Source organism: Haliotis rubra, unplaced genomic scaffold, assembly GCF_003918875.1.
Source record: "Haliotis rubra isolate DU_JTF1 unplaced genomic scaffold, ASM391887v1 Scf52, whole genome shotgun sequence".
In the NCBI taxonomy this organism is placed as follows: Eukaryota; Metazoa; Mollusca; class Gastropoda; order Lepetellida; family Haliotidae; genus Haliotis; species Haliotis rubra.
The window spans coordinates 229,017-245,716 of record NW_025767213.1 but is presented as its reverse complement, the minus strand read 5'-3'; the positions used below and the strand labels follow the sequence as shown (position 1 = coordinate 245,716).

Below are 16,700 nucleotides of genomic sequence, written 5' to 3'. Positions count from 1 at the left end.
CTTGAGCTGAGGTCAGGTCTGATGACGTCATATACTTGTTTTTTTAGGCACTTTATGGGATCTCAAGATGGTTGATTTATGCAAATAGCTGAGCGTTATGTGGCCCTCCAGTTTCAGAAACCATGTCATGAGTAGCGTTTCAATTTCTACTTTATCACATAAATCTGTTTGTGTCGACGCTTTTGAAGAGACAACCATTGCGTGGAGTTGGTGGGATTGATAAGAACATGTTGCATGTTCTGCAAATATATCGTGAACGAAAAAACTAAATTGTCTGCCTCCCATTTGAGTGATTGAGTGAGAATAGTTTTACGGCGCTTTTAGCAATATTCCATCAATTTCACGGCGGGAGACACCAGAAATGGGTTTCACGTCTTCCTCCCCATTTGAGAGCAAAATACATGCATGTATTGAAGCGGTACTCCCATCGTGATTCTAAGAATGAAACCCCTCCTAAGCAGTGCCTGAACTTGTAGTTAATCCCAGGGACGTACCAGGAGATACTTCAACCAGCGTCTCTCACAAACAACTTCTTATCAATGCCTGCATAACTGTCACCGGATGCACGTGCGACCTACCCCAGCATATCCATGTGCAACCACTTCCGTGTCGCATATTCTACCTCCGCTACACATAGCTCTTATGTTACAATAACAATGCTTCAAGTATTGTGGGAACAAAGACGGTCTTGTTCCTGCCGCGTGCACTTTACATACAGACGTATACATCAAGACAAGCTAGGCATCCATCCACAGCTCTGTGTATGATGAAGGAGCTTGTACTTGACTCTGTCTGCACATGCGTGCCATCTGGTGCTGCATGTCACTAGAACCTGCTGTCAGGCAAACCCTATGTCGGAAGTCATATGACAACGCCCACTGGGTACCACGTGTAACACAATCAATCTCCATGTCTAATTATACCGGATAGAATCTGTAGGTGTAACAACAGACCTAGTCTGTCTTACAGTCCCTGAACCACATTATTTTCCCCACTGCCAAGCTCTCTCTGCAGTGCTAAAGCCCTAAATAAAGCAAGTCTAGATTTCTTCAGGTTCAGGAATTTCTGGTCTCCCAGGGGCTCCTTTTCAATTTAAATGGGCTTGTTTGTTACTATCAAAATTATATATATTCAGAGACTAAGCATTAGTCTACAACAGACCTTGCCCGAACCTCAGTATTCAAGCAATCTGCTCGTCGGCGTTCATTACACTGTTAGAAACGTGTCGTGTTGCTGTTTTGAATCCCGGTTTAAACCGATGATGTTTCTTGGGTTGACAACGCCATACCCATGCTTGTGGGGTTGGATGCAGTACATGTATCTCCCGTGTGGAATGTCAGTAGGCAGTGTCATGTTGTACACGATTACATAACGAGATTATCTCCCATTATTGTTATTCAAGCCGATTCCTAACTGTACTCAACAGAAAGTCGTTCAGTCCGGATTGGGATTTGGGAAATGAAGGCAAACACGTCAAATAGACATGTCGTAATCAGTTTCCCAGTTGCCGTTGACCACGATGAAGGTCTTGGCGGTGTTCATTCAGATATCATTCAGGGTAGGTAATATATCTGTTATATCCTGGAATTGTATCACTCTTCGGGAATGCAGTTCAAAGCGGCTATAACCCAACTCGCTCACTATATATGCCGTTATTTAGTTCTTCCATGGAACACCTGAACTGATTATGGCAGCTCCGTGTGTTTTGTTCTGGAGTAGGCAGACCGGTGGTTGATACTATGAACCTCGCATTTCAAGTTATTCAGGTTAGGTAATATATCCTGGAATTGTATCACTTCACCCACGTCGAAGCGACTATAACCGAACTCCTTCACTACATCGTCAGTAAGTTCTTCGATGGAATATCTGAACTGATTTTAGCAGCTCAGTGTGTTTTGTCTGGACTAGATAGATCAGTGGTTGGTACTATGAACATCTCTTTTCAAGTCACGATAGCAGTACTCGGTTCACATTAAACTGAGTAGGTGTAATGGGTTTAAGGCTCAGTATATGCATATATGTTTAACGTTAAATACTTTAAGAAAATCCAGGAGCACCTGGATGGTGCCGATAAACCATAAACAGTAACCGGGATGAATAGGAGATTTGAACCCAGGAACACCGATCAGGGTTAGGCAAGAAATAACGGCGCTAAATGTTTCTCACAGACCCCAGGGAATAAATCATGAAATGGTTCCAACACAAGTCTAGAAATGTTTTGCAACTCTATTCATTGTTCTGGGATCTAGTTGAATTTAAAATATTTTGTACATTTGTGTTTTTATATGAGATAACTTTGATTCTGCTCCCCATGCGACCAAGCTTGCAGTGACCATCACATTTCAAGACACGGTTCGTTCCATCTTCCCATAATCAGACACACCTAGCAGCCATTTGTGCCATTCAATCCTCATTTATTACGACAATAACGAACGACCACTTATACACAAACAATGTTCATTCTGACAAGTGATATCCAAGAGGAAACCCTCAGCTTACAATAACCATTGGTGTAGTGCTTCCGGGAGTTCAGGCCATAATCACTTGTTGCAAGAAGACCCTCCACCATCGGCACACGACAACGTACATCAAGTGCCTGTAATTTGCATGATTGCGTTTGTCACTTGTAGCACTTCATTAATTGTGATCATCGCTGACCGAGGATGACCGGGTAAGGTCACGTGGGTCAAGTGGTCCCTGGGGACTGGGGGTCATGGTTGTAATGACAGTGGCAGACAAGGATTATGGATCATTCACGACAGGCTGGAATAACGTTGTCTGAATACCCCCACAGCCGGGAGAGGAACTATACCGCCCCACAGACTCGGGAGATTAAACTGAGAAATCAATCAAACACAAGTCCAGAATGATTTAGCAAGTCTAGATTGTATAGGCACTGAATTAAAGTATTTTCTGGAGTGAATTTGGATTTATTTGGATACTATGTGTATACTTATTTGGGAATCAGAAAACATTATTTCTTAGACTCAGTGTTATTTATAGTCATGGAAAGAAACAGGCACCACGACGTTCTATCTCAACTCCGAGATGGTGTCAGACTAGTCTGTCTCACAGTCCCTGCAACGAATAATCTTCCCTACTGCCTTGCCCTTTCTGCAGTGCTAAAGTCCTAAATGAAGCAAGTCTAGATTTCCTCATGTTCTGGATCTCACTTCTGACTGGGACCTCTTTTCAATTTAAAAGGACTTGTTTGTTCTCTCAAAATTTATATTCAGAGACTAAATGTTATTCCACTGCCAGACACACACCATGCAGGCTGCTTTAAGTACTCGGGATTCCGGGCCTCTTAACGGGTATTCGGGACTCAGCATTGTAGTGCTGAGAACATGCATGTTTGTTCCAAATTTTAATATCTAAAAGTCGTACGTGAACATTACATTTATATCTATATAGTTTAGAGACATAACTTCGAATAGCACCCTTTAATGACCTGGAACATATTCCATAGGATTTCGATTTGCCAAACTGACGTTTGCCTTTATAATAACCATTCGTGATTCTGGGGGGAGCAAATGAATGACAAATTAGATTGTATTCAAGGATGGGTTCTGCATCATCATCCTGACAGGAACATATGCAAATATCGTTCTCTTCCTCCGCTCCTGGGGATCGATATTGATTGGGTCTGGATGCAGTACATGTATCTCCCGTGTGGAATGTCAGTAGGCATGGTGTCACGTGGTACACGATTATATAACGAGATTATCTCACATTATTGTTATTCAAGCCGAATCTTAACTGTACTCAACAGAAAGTCGTTCAATCCGGATTGGGATTTGGGAAATGAAGGCAAACACGTCAAATAGACATGTCGTAATCAGTTTCCCAGTTGCCGTTGACCACGATTCAGATATCATTCAGGGTAGGTAATATATCTGTTATATCATGCCCGATTTGATTGGTTGATCTATCATTGTTTCTGTGTACAGGCCAGTGGGTGAGCGAGCGAATATGGTTTTTCGCCGCTTTTAACTTTATTCCAGCAATATTACGGGTTGGGTGGGACACACGAAATTGGCTATACCTATTGCCACCTTGTGGGAATTGAGCCTTGGTCTTTGAAGTGACGAGGGGATGCTTTAACCATCAGGCTACGACACTCTCACTTCGTAAACACATCCTTGATAATCCAGTTTGATGAATATCCCAGAGCATTTCGCTACAGTAGCTTTGTCCGTTGGATGGCTGTGTCAACCACCGCCGCTCTGCGGAACAGTTTTAATCGTAGATGAGAGTGATATGATTTTTTTGCATGGTGCTCTTGGGAGAGGGTTCATATTGGCTAATGAATACATTATATTTATTATAGAAATCCAAGATATACACCTCACTGTCAAGTCAAGTAGCCTGTTCATCCAAACCTGTACTGCCTCTGTATTATGTGTTTGTTGGGAATATTACTGATTGGACGTGTTACTGGTTCAGTGACTGGTTCAAGAACATACAACTGTTGTCTTTGATTGGACTCGGGGTCATTGTTTTATCGCAAGATTATACTTGAAAGGCATAGGGTAATAATACCGTCAATTGGACATACTGGATTCCACCAGATGGTTTAATGTCGCCAATTGTGCAGACAGTGCAGCATCGGAGGACGCCGTCAGGGGAGTTTCCGGAAGTGTATATCACTACAGGGTCAGGTGTTCCTGTGCATTTCACAACACATGGGCGAGATAGTTGCGCAGTAGGAACAAGATTCGTTGTGCAACCTGAATTACGTCCGTAAATAAACTGTTTGCAATACGGACGCTAAAACACTGTAGCAACTGAGATGTACCTAGTAGATCACCAGCAGATCCTGTAGTTGTGAATATAGTTGCAGCATCACCTACATATGTTCCAGGTCACTTTGACCTCAGTAGCCACCTGCGTCTATATGGCAGATGCCTGTGGGTGTGTACCAGGGGAACCCCGTGACCAACTTCAGGTGCCTGTGGGTGTGTACCCGGGTAGCGCTGTGCCCTACTTCAGATGCCTGTGGGTGTGTACCAGGGTAACCCCGTGACCTACTTCAGGTGCCTGTGGGTGTGTACCCGGGTAGTGCTGTAACCTACTTCAGATGCCTGTGGGTGTGTACCAGGGTAACCCCGTGACCTACTTCAGATGCCTGTTGGTGTGTACCAGGGTAGCCCCGTGACCTACTTCAGGTGCCTGTGGGTGTGTACCAGGGTAGCCCCGTGACCTACTTCAGATGCCTGTGGTAGTGTACCAGGGTAGCCCCGTGACCTACTTCAGATGCCTGTGGGTGTGTACCAGGGTAGCCCCGTGACCTACTTCAGATGCCTGTGGGTGTGTACCAGGGTAGCCCCGTGCCTTTCAGATGCCTGTGAGTGTGTACCAGGGTAGCCCCGTGACCTACTTCAGATGCCTGTGAGTGTGTACCAGGGTAGCCCCGTGACCTACTTCAGATGCCTGTGGGTGTGTACCAGGGTAGCCCCGTGACCTACTTCAGATGCCTGTGGGTGTGTACCAGGGTAGCCCCGTGACCTACTTCAGATGCCTGTGGGTGTGTACCAGGGTAGCCCCGTGACCTACTTCTGATGCTTGTGGGTGTGTACCAGGGTAGCCCCGTGACCTACTTCAGATGCCTGTGAGTGTGTACCAGGGTAACCCCGTGACCTACTTCAGATGCCTGTGGGTGTGTACCAGGGTAGCGCTGTGCCCTACTTCAGATGCCTGTGGGTGTGTACCAGGGTAGCCCCGTGACCTACTTCAGATGCCTGTGAGTGTGTACCACTGTCACCCCGTGACCTACTTCAGATGCCATCAGTGCACCGCGGGTATCCGGATTGCCCTGTCATGGAGACACCCTTAGGCTTGTCGTAAAATGTCAATATACTTTCTGAGATGATAATCTTTTTAAGAGTGTATTTATAATCTACTATCAAACGTGCCGCTTAAGTCTTCTATCAGAACGTGTCGTTAGTGAATGACAGTGGTTACAGTGAGGATCTTTAGTACGTTGAAGTCTTACTGAAATTCTTCAGATGTCATGTAATACATCTTTTTCGAGCCGCTGGGCATAGTTTCGGAAGATATATTTAATGAGACATTGAAACGTTCATTTGCAAGGTATGATTTACGAATATTATTTTGAGCACTTGAATCGTACTGACATCTCGAGCTTTGGGTTCAAAGATCTGTGTGTACAATGCAACCACATCTGTTCATGTGTTGACAGTCCCCAGATGTCACATATTTAGATGATAAATAATTTGCGAGAGTGATTCCTACCATGTACAGCGGGTCTGATATTCGCTAACAGTGTATATTATGATATAAGTGCGCAAATATTATATGAACAGTTAAATATGAGTCATAACATGAACGCCGGGGGGAGCACAGGTAATTGTCTGAGCACCTGTCACGCGGATGGCACGCGGAGAATGATTAATTTCAGATAGCAGACGACAACCCCATATTATCAGATCCCGCCATCCAGGTCAGTAGACGACATTTAAATCTCGAAGATGCATCACTGAAACAGATTTCATAACGCCTTTCTGGAAAACCAATTTTATTTTATGACGAACTTGAGACACGGAAGGCCTCCTTGACCTCTGTTGAGGTTGGAGACGATTACAATTACATTACGCGGTTGAATCTTTTGTATCCGAACGTTATTGTGTTCGAGCAGCTCAGCTTGCAATGGATTGTCAGTTTCCTGGACTGGAGGACGTTTGCAAACAGTGGGGTATTTCTGCCATTGAAAGATGTCCCCGGAGTGTTACAGGTGCAAGTCTTCAGATGACAGACAGATTCAAGGAGGGAATCGTTCGGGTGGATGAAATCCCGACAATCGGATGAGATCCTGACGTTTGAATGAAATCCTAGCAGTTAGATGAAATCCTGATGGTTGGATTAAATCCTAACCTTTGGACGAGGCTCTGGTTGATGGACGAAGCTCTGACGGGTTGACTAGTTGTTGTTCAGATTATAGTATGTTGTTTGGTTGTCGATCTGGTTCATGTGTAGGTTCCAGCTGACGCACCTGTATGCGCCAACGCCTCCATACAATACATTTACGGTGTACTGTTGTGAGTCATGGATCTGGCGACCAGAACATAGATCTGTCATGATTGGATATGTACGACCTTTGAAGCGGAGCAAGAGTAAGAGATGAACTGACAGCAGGGCGTTATCTAGAGGTAGCCGTGGATGTGTCAGCCTCCCTCTGTGAAAGTACATCCTTCTTGTAAGGTGAGGCCAAGTGAAATTTAACGTTGCATTCAGCATTATTTCCCTTAATTGTAGCGAGCATACACGAATGTACTGGGCCAGACATTACTTGTTTTCAGCGCTAACCAACTGAAATACCAGTTTAGCATGGCTACACATACATAATATACTTAACCCCAGTGGACCGTTCAAACCGAGCACCAAGGAGGGTAATAAGTGAAAAAACTTTGGATTGGGATTGTTCTCTTACTGCGGAACCATGCAGTTGTGTAACATGGATATCCCACTCAAACGTAACATACCGACCCTGAACCCTGAAACAAGTGAAAGGAAGGGTAAAAACAAGTGCCATCTTTTATCGTGTGGTTTTGTAATGCTTGACTACTGAGGTACCATGCAATAGTTTGACATGGATACCCCACTCAGACACAGAATACGGGATTCCAGGCCGACCAAATGCTTGGCACCAGGAAGGGTAACAAGTGCCATCTTTTGCTGTTGCATGGTATGACACTGGTTTTTGTAGTTCTTCCAGACAGAGGGACCATCCAGTAGTTTAGCATTGATACCCTACTCAGCCTGAGTAACTCAGGCACTGTGTCTCGACTCAGAGCCGACCTATCCGTGTTTTATTCTCCACAGCGCCAGGAAGGTTAACAATAAGTGCCATCTTTTTGTATGGTTTTGTAATTCCTGTCCTACTGAGGTACCATGCTGCAGTTACTCAACCCATTCATTGTATACCTACTCCGAGCCGACCAGTCCGTGTTCTATCACCTAAATGCTCGATGCCAGGAAGGTTAACATCTCACGTTTTTGGATGACGCGGCCAGAGAATTGAACCATCGACCTCACGCTTATCGAGCATACGTTCTGGCCACCGGGCTGTTTTGATGTTTTGAAGGCACCCATTTATGTGTAAGGTTTGTTCAGTGCACGATCCTCGCAATCGAGACCTTTAGTGTTTATTATTTCCGTTTTCTATCACCTAAATGCTGGACGCCAGGAAGGTTAGCACGCCCATCTTCTCACGTTTTTTGGATGACGCGGCCAGAGGATTGACCCATCGACCTCACGCTTATCTAGCATATGCTCTGGCCACCAGATCAACGGGCTGTTTTGAAGGCACCCGTTTATGTGTAAGGTTTGTTCAGTGCACGATCCTCGCAATCGAGACCTTTAGTATTTTTTAACAGGTGTAAGTCTTCATCCACGCTGTTAGAGTGTAGCTCGGCAACCAGGTGTAAACAGCTCAAGGCTCCTCCACCAAATGATGACTTTGAGTGTGGGTTTGTACAGCCAGATCAATTTGTATATTCCCAGATTCCACCGCATGGAGAGTTACCCCAGTGCACCGTGCCTGCTCATTATCTCAAGAGATCGATGTTTGGCTAATGGGTAACATTGTGCTACAAATACAATAACCTACTCGAGATTCGGAACGAGGATATTTGTCCGGAGTTAAATTGGACTTTTGATTGATGCCCCCGGGGCAGGTAATCCCTTAATCGCTCTGTTCCCTTCCACTGAAGCTCTACAGTGGCAATAGCAGGGGAGGATCAGTACAGTCAACAGAAGGTGCATCAGAAGGTGCTGCCCCGCCATTACTGCAGCCTGTCGTGCTGGAACGGGGTGCACCCTGTAGGGATTCCTCATCATAATAAGGGGCGGTGGGGTAGCCTAGTGGTTTAAGCGTCCGCACGTCACACTGAAGACCCGGGTTCGATTCCACACATGGGTACAATGTGTGAAGCCCATTTCTGGTGTCCAGTGATATGGCTGGAATATTGCTAAAGGCGGCGTAAAAACCATACTCACTCACTAATCATAATAAATTCATAATAATCTAATCATAATATTAGTCAGGTCCAAGTGCATCGTAACCTGAAAAAGACTGAAAGGGCTTTTCTAAGTTGGACAATTTGTGTCCAATCCTTTTTTTCGGGAATACAAGATGTTTAAACTAAACTAGACCTTAAAATGAATAAAGGAATGCAGTGGTCAGTCTATTTGACTTGAATGTACGCCTTCGTTCCCCGATGGACGTTGATTATGCTTGCATATTTTTTCGCAGCACTTCGCTCTGATTATTTACAGGCAGCCATGATATCTGAGAAGGGCTGGCTGCAGCATGTCAACAAACATATTGTTATATAATGGGATGTATCTGCCAGTTGGAACTCGTTTCGATTCCAGTATAATATTGCGTGATGTAAGTTGAATGCTCCCCATTCGGTTCTGACAATGGCGTGTGATTGCACGTTATATGCTAGTTCAAGTGTGAGGGCGTGTTCCTCACCCTTAGGGTCCGAGTTCGACTCCCACGTGAGCGAGGGTGGTGGGGTAGCCTAGTGGTTATAGTGTTCGCTCGTCACGCCGAAGTCTCGAGTTCGATTCCTGACATGGGTACAATGTGTGAAGCCCTTTCCTGGTGTCCTCCGCCGTTATGTTGATGGAATATTGCGAAAGGTGGTGTAAAACCAAACTCAATCACTCACTCATCCTACGTGAGTGTAATATATTACGTAGTTGGTTTACTTCATTATCTAATTCTAAAATTGATGTAAGACGCCACATGTTTTGATGATCCGTTATCATCAGTACAAGCCTGTGTGACTGACAGCAATGCAGGTGTTACAAGCATTATACCCCAATATGTACCCACGTACTCCTTCCTACAAGCTTGGTGTCTTGTATTCCAAACAGACACCGTTCTCTTTGAATCCACGAGCGAATATCTTGTGTCCAATTTTGGCACTGGCTCCGGCGTCAGCTGATGCCGTGTCTCAGTGTTTCCTTAAGCGGAGTGAACCTCAGTTCACTCACATAGAAACATGATAAGACAATTAAAAGCTATTTTCTAAAAAATACCGCCAACCTGATGTCGATGTCAAACCAAACACGACATTTAGTGATTGAACTAGCAATAATACCAGCAGCGACAAGAGGAGTTCAGTCTTCCATGCTGACCCAATTGGTGCAGGCACACTGCCCACAATGTAGGTCAACCATGGAAAATATTTTATCGGAGTATAATAGAGAGTTGCTTTAAAGGAAATAGTGCTAGACATCAATTTATCCTGAATGAATCATACCTGCAGCTGTCACGAGTGACATAGGTAGTTAATGTAGATGTGTACCAGGCATGCTCGAATTATGTATGTGGCAATTGACGTCATACCATCACGAACTCTAATTAGTGCAGCAAGGTGGTGATGTTGGTCGCAAACTCACCCGTACTGGTGCAACAAGGTGATAACGTTGGTTCAAGGCTTACCTGAACAGGCTAAACAAGGTGGTGATGTTGGTTCAAGGCTTACCTGAACAGGCTAAACAAAGTGATGATGTTGGTTCAAGGCTTACCTGAACAGGCTAAACAAGGTGATGATGTTGGTTCAAGGCTTACCTGAACAGGCTAAACAAGGTGATGATGTTTGGTTCAAGGCTTACCAGGCTAAAACAAAGTGAACAGGCTAAACAAAGTGATGATGTTGGTTCAAGGCTTACCTGAACAGGCTAAACAAAGTGATGATGTTGGTTCAAGGCTTACCTGAACAGGCTAAACAAAGTGATGATGTTGGTTCAAGGCTTACCTGAACAGGCTAAACAAAGTGATGATGTTGTTTCAAGGCTTACCTGAACAGGCTAAACAAAGTGATAACGTTGGTTCAAGGCTTACCTGAACAGGCTTAAAGTGATGATGTTGGTTCAAGGCTTACCTGAACAGGCTAAACAAGGTGATGATGTTGGTTCAAGGCTTACCTGAACAGGCTAAACAAAGTGATAACGTTGGTTCAAGGCTTACCTGAACAGGCTAAACAAAGTGATGATGTTGGTTCAAGGCTTACCTGAACAGGCTAAACAAAGTGATGATGTTGGTTCAAGGCTTACCTGAACAGGCTAAACAAAGTGATGATGTTGGTTCAAGGCTTACCTGAACAGGCTAAACAAAGTGATAACGTTGGTTCAAGGCTTACCTGAACAGGCTAAACAAAGTGATGATGTTGGTTCAAGGCTTACCTGAACAGGCTAAACAAAGTGATGATGTTGTTTCAAGGCTTACAGGCTGAACAGGCTTAAACAGGCAAACAAGGTGATATGTTGGTTCAAGGCTTACCTGAACAGGCTAAACAAAGTGATGATGTTGGTTCAAGGCTTACCTGAACAGGCTAAACAAAGTGATGATGTTGTTTCAAGGCTTACCTGAACAGGCTAAACAAAGTGATGATGTTGGTTCAAGGCTTACCTGAACAGGCTAAACAAAGTGATGATGTTGGTTACCTGAACAGGCTGGCATGTTGGTTCAAGGCTTATCTGAACAGGCTAAACAAAGTGATAACGTTGGTTCAAGGCTTACCTGAACAGGCTAAACAAAGTGATGATGTTGGTTCAAGGCTTACCTGAACAGGCTAAACAAAGTGATGATGTTGGTTCAAGGCTTACCTGAACAGGCTAAACAAGGTGATAACGTTGGTTCAAGGCTTACCTGAACAGGCTAAACAAGGTGATAACGTTGGTTCAAGGCTTACCTGAACAGGCTAAACAAAGTGATAACGTTGGTTCAAGGCTTACCTGAACAGGCTAAACAAAGTGATAACGTTGGTCAAGGGTTCATCTGCGCGGGTGCAACAAGGTGATGACGTCGGTCACAGGCTCACCTGACCAGGCTAAGCAATGTGATGTTCTTGGTAGACTCACTTGTACATTTTTATCAAGGTGATGAAGTCGTTCACTTGTAAATTATATTCTAGGTTAGGTAAAAGAGTTTGATCTTTTTATGCAGATTTTGCCTATGATACACCAATCATGCCTAAAGTACACCGTCCTCTGATATTGTCCCAGCTGTCATCACAATAAATGTGATGGTGGCCAACTCTGGTGAGTTCAGCACACTTCCTCAACGTGGAGCTATTTATAAACCAAACGTTATTGTATTATACAAGATTCTGAACTATAAGTTGTTTAGTGATGACCAGCATGTGTATTTCTTCCCGTGCTTGACATTCACACGTGTAATTGTGACAAGGTTGATAGATCCGCCGTCTTCTGCCAAACAAAATTTATCTCAGCTTCAAAAACCAATCAGAGCAGAATGATAGACTGAGAATATATGCAAACACGTTGAACGTAATGAATTTTTGCTAAGTGTGAGTTCCTTCCCCCGCGGCTGTCGGCTGTGTGGACAGGTGCAACTGTTGCAGTGTTTCACAGCTTCTGAGGGGGGGGGGAGGGGGATGCAGCACAGCAAGTGAATTACTGACAACCATTTGCAACACCCAGCTTGCCCCAGGCTGCATCTCAAGTAGCCTCCTTCTCGTCATCAGATGCTAAGGGTCGCGTTCTCTCGACAAGTTCATGTTTCTCATCTTGCTTGTAATAGCCTGGCTTGACTCCTCATTCCGAGCAGTGATGGCTTGCACCGTGCATCTGTACAAGTCTTTATATAATGTTATCGTCATCACAGATGAAGCGTGAAACTAGTTTTAACCTGGCTGGGGTGTATTATTTGGAACAGCCATGGAAGAAACTCATATAATCGTACACGAACAATATTTTCGGTTTCAATTAATGTTTTCTTGTTCTGAAGTTGAAAGTTGATGATAGATGTTTTGTAAGGTTCGTCAGCAAATGACGTCAGAGATTGGCTTGTTGCCTCCATTGTTGCAAATGTAGTTGACTGGTTCCGGTTATCTCTGTGATGTTTTTTTTCAAAAGATTTATCCACGAATAATGCGCCTGAATACAATAGCAATGTAGCAACTTGTTTGTGTCTCCGGAATCAGGATGGTTTTATCTCACGTGTCATTTCTCACTCTCGATTTCCCCAATCCTTTGGTTGTCAGCACTACTAAGACAAACATCTAGTCTCTGAAATGAACATATGTTTACAGAAATACAGTTCCTAAATTATAATCATAAAATATAATAAAAAGGAGCCCAGAGTCTTTTTCAGAAACTGTGGAAATCTAGACTTCCCACATAATATAGACTTTCATGGGCTTTCTGGGATATATCTGTTTCATGGAGAATGATGACAATGTTTATGGATATAGAACTTCTTTTATTCTTTATATCCATAAAATTTTCATCATTCTTCATCAACTCAACTTCTAAAATGCCCATCAAAGAAATCTGTTTCATGGTCTATAGTCTGAGCACCACTATGCTGCCGTGTTACCACCAAAGTGGTAGGCCTTAGGGTTTCCAAGTGAGTGAGTTTAGTTCTACGCTGCTTTTAGCAATATTCCAGCAATATCGCGGCGGGGGGACACAACATGGGCTTCGCATATTGTATCCATGTGGGGAATCGAATCTGGGTCTTCAGCGTAATGAACGAACAAGGCTACTCTACCGCCCCAGGGATCAAGGGGGTTCCGGGTAAGAATATTGGTTCCCAGCTACCAGTGGTTGTCGGGAGGGTAGACTAAATGGATCAGATAATCAGGTTAGCATGATGTCAATCACTGGATTATCTGCTCAAGATTACATTATTGGCGCACCATATAGCTGCAATGCTGTTGTGTGTGGCTTTAAATAGCGAACAAAGAGACGTCGGGAAGTTTTTGAGCTTCCTGGCGTCGTGGCGTGACAGAAATACCGGACAATTGTTTTAAAACAATCTGGCTCCCAGCCAAGGAAGGTGCTGACTAGGAAGGTTGATATAGTAGCAAATAGATAGTTTTATCATTACGTCTTAATCTTTCCTTCTTCCTCCTTGTTAAAGATGTGACAACAAACACTGTTCAGCAAGCTTAGCCACTCATGACAAGTGTCTTTGACCGTATATCAGTCTTAACAAACAACCATATACATTAGCGAGTGAGTGAGTGAGAGGCTGTGTAGGCGGACGAGTGGGTGAGATTAAAAAATCACTTTGATAGGTCCCTTCATATTGCTGACATGTGGCTTTCAGCTGCTTATGAATCGTCCTCACTCTTCCTGTGCTCTATATCTAAATTATTTTATAGTGAGTGAGTGAGTCTAGTTTTACGTCGCTTTTAACACTATTCCAGCGATATCACGGCGGAGGACACCAGAAATGGGCTTCACACATCAAACCCGGGTCTTTAGCGTGACGAGCGAACGCTTTAACCACTAGGCTAAATTGTTTTATAATATATTTATTTTATTAAAATGGACAAGTATTACTATGGATCGGGGATTCGTGGTTGAAATTCAGGCAGGTATAGGAACAATTTTCTTGGCCGGATAAGTATAATGGATAAAGTTCCTCCAGGTATAGGCTTAAACGAATTTCTGGATCAAGTGTTTCTTTGCAAAAAGCCCGTTCAGTGATGAGCGTTAATTCGGTGATTCAGCCACAGAATCTGATCTATCCCTCTCCACATCTCAATACCCCTACAAATAAACGTATGTCCTAGAAGCAACATGTGCTGCTTGTTGACACAGGGTTACTCCGACAATCCCCACATTGAATCATGTTACCTGTGCGTGTTTACCCAACACCCACGTCCCCCTCGAGGGACCGCGTAACACTGACGGACGCTGGTCTCCATTATCACCCTGCTTTCTCTGTCCTTTGGCATCCGACTTGGCACTGCCCATCTACTTGTCCATTGTGGTTAGATGCTGAGGTGAGATGCGATAGCCGTGAGTGGTTGGAGTAGGCTATTCACATAGACAGGTACTTGGTTGGGATTTAGTAGACATGGGTGGGGTGTAGAAGGATGCATAGTGAAAGGACATAAGTCCTGAAGCTCTGTAATGAGTGGCCGAGCCTTTGGGAAACTGAACTAATTCTCAGTATCTCCTTTGCCTAACGACTGCTTGGGATCGAATGGTCAGAGAAGGTGACCTATTCACCTGATGATCAGGATTATATAGAGTGGTACATGTATACTCCACAGACAGGTGTGAATAAAAATCAACTTCATACGGATCCACTGAAGGGATGAACATAATATGGCACCATGGTCATTCACTTGAGAAGAATGGAGCGTTATAAATATACTGATTATTGTTGTTATTATTACCGAATAGATCGAATGGTGAGGTTGGGTAGAAAGTTCCAGATCGAATGGTGAGGCTGGATGACCAATTAAGTATCGAATGGTGAGGCTGGATGACCAATTAAGTATCGAATGGTGAGGCTGGGTGACCAATTAAGTATCGAATGGTGAGGCTGGGTGACCAATTAAGTATCGAATGGTGAGGCTGGGTGACCAATCAAGTATCGAATGGTGAGGCTGGGTGACCAATTAAGTATCGAATGGTGAGGCTGGGTGACCAATCAAGTATCGAATGGTGAGGCTGGGTGACCAATCAAGTATCGAATGGTGAGGCTGGGTGACCAATTAAGTATCGAATGGTGAGGCTGGGTGACCAATTAAGTATCGAATGGTGAGGCTGGGTGACCAATTAAGTATCGAATGGTGAGGCTGGGTGACCAATCAAGTCACTTTCGGTCGCTGATGTTCCTGGTCGGGATCAGTTACAGGATGTCGTGTTGAAGCAGATGCCTAGCTGGCTGCGGCATTTAGCGCTATTCGCTGATTCACGTTAGCTGAAAGGGTGTGTTGGCTGTTAGAGTGAACGGTTTTCTTTATTATACAGGCATATACTGTAACTTAGCAGAGTAGAGATACAGTTATATCCGGAGGGAAGATAACCCTTAACTTAAGGCTTAGTAATGCGTGCCTCAGTAGGGAGGGTGAGAAGGGGCTACACAGAGAAGGTACAGTAGGTCAGTATACCTATACATACCTACAGAGAGAAGTGAGTTTGCGAGATAGTCAAAGTAAACGGGTGACAAGTTCATACACGGACTAGAGTCGTGTACGGCTGAGAAGACGATTTGGATCCGTATCTAACCGTTCACATAAGGCACTTAACGTTCATTGATTGAGATATATATTGATTCGTTTGTTGTTTAATGCAGCACTCAGCAATATCCCAGCCATAAGACGGCGGTATGTAAATATTCGACTCTGGACCAGACAATGCAGTGATTTATATCACAAACATCGATCTACGGGATACGATGACATGTGTCAACCAAGTCAGCGAGCATGCCCATTCAATCCCGTTAGTCGCCTCTTACGAAAAGAAAGTTGCTAGAAACTAAACCTTACCCGGATCTTCTCTCGTTACCTAACGTTTATCTGCACGGTAACCCGGCGCATTGTTTATCGTACAACATAGGGATCGGATGGCAGCAAACGTGCCTCCGTACAAAGCTACTGTACCATATCCATATCTTGTCATAGCGTGTCAGCTTAATATTGGAGGAAGGGTGAAAGGGGTGTTTACCTTAGAGCTCTGTTTCGATGTCACATTACCAGATTACAGTACACCGTGGATTGGTTACTCACGCAACTTACGTGTAAATGTTGTGATAATTTGAATCATGACTACATGTGTTTTACATGGTGTGGGAAGTGTATGGAGGTGGGGAAACAACGCCCGTATAATATAACCATATATTCCCTGATTTCCTTGTATCGGGTGATAACAAGTGATAGTTTGTGCACGGAAGTGTT

At 44.0% G+C, this 16,700-nt stretch overlaps 1 protein-coding gene across 11 annotated transcripts in view; it reads left to right on the top strand.

Moving 5' to 3' along the window:
• LOC124292494 overlaps positions 1-16,700 on the top strand; it is a 73,987-nt gene that overhangs the window by 33,143 nt on the left and 24,144 nt on the right. For 2 of the 11 annotated variants that reach the window (XM_046729597.1, XM_046729593.1), the window contains exon 1: positions 6,465-7,221. The exons of the other annotated variants lie outside the window; for them this stretch is intronic. The gene's annotated coding sequence lies outside the window, so the exon portion shown is untranslated. Of the gene's footprint in view, positions 1-6,464; positions 7,222-16,700 lie in introns of those variants that run through there. 11 annotated transcript variants of the gene reach the window in all.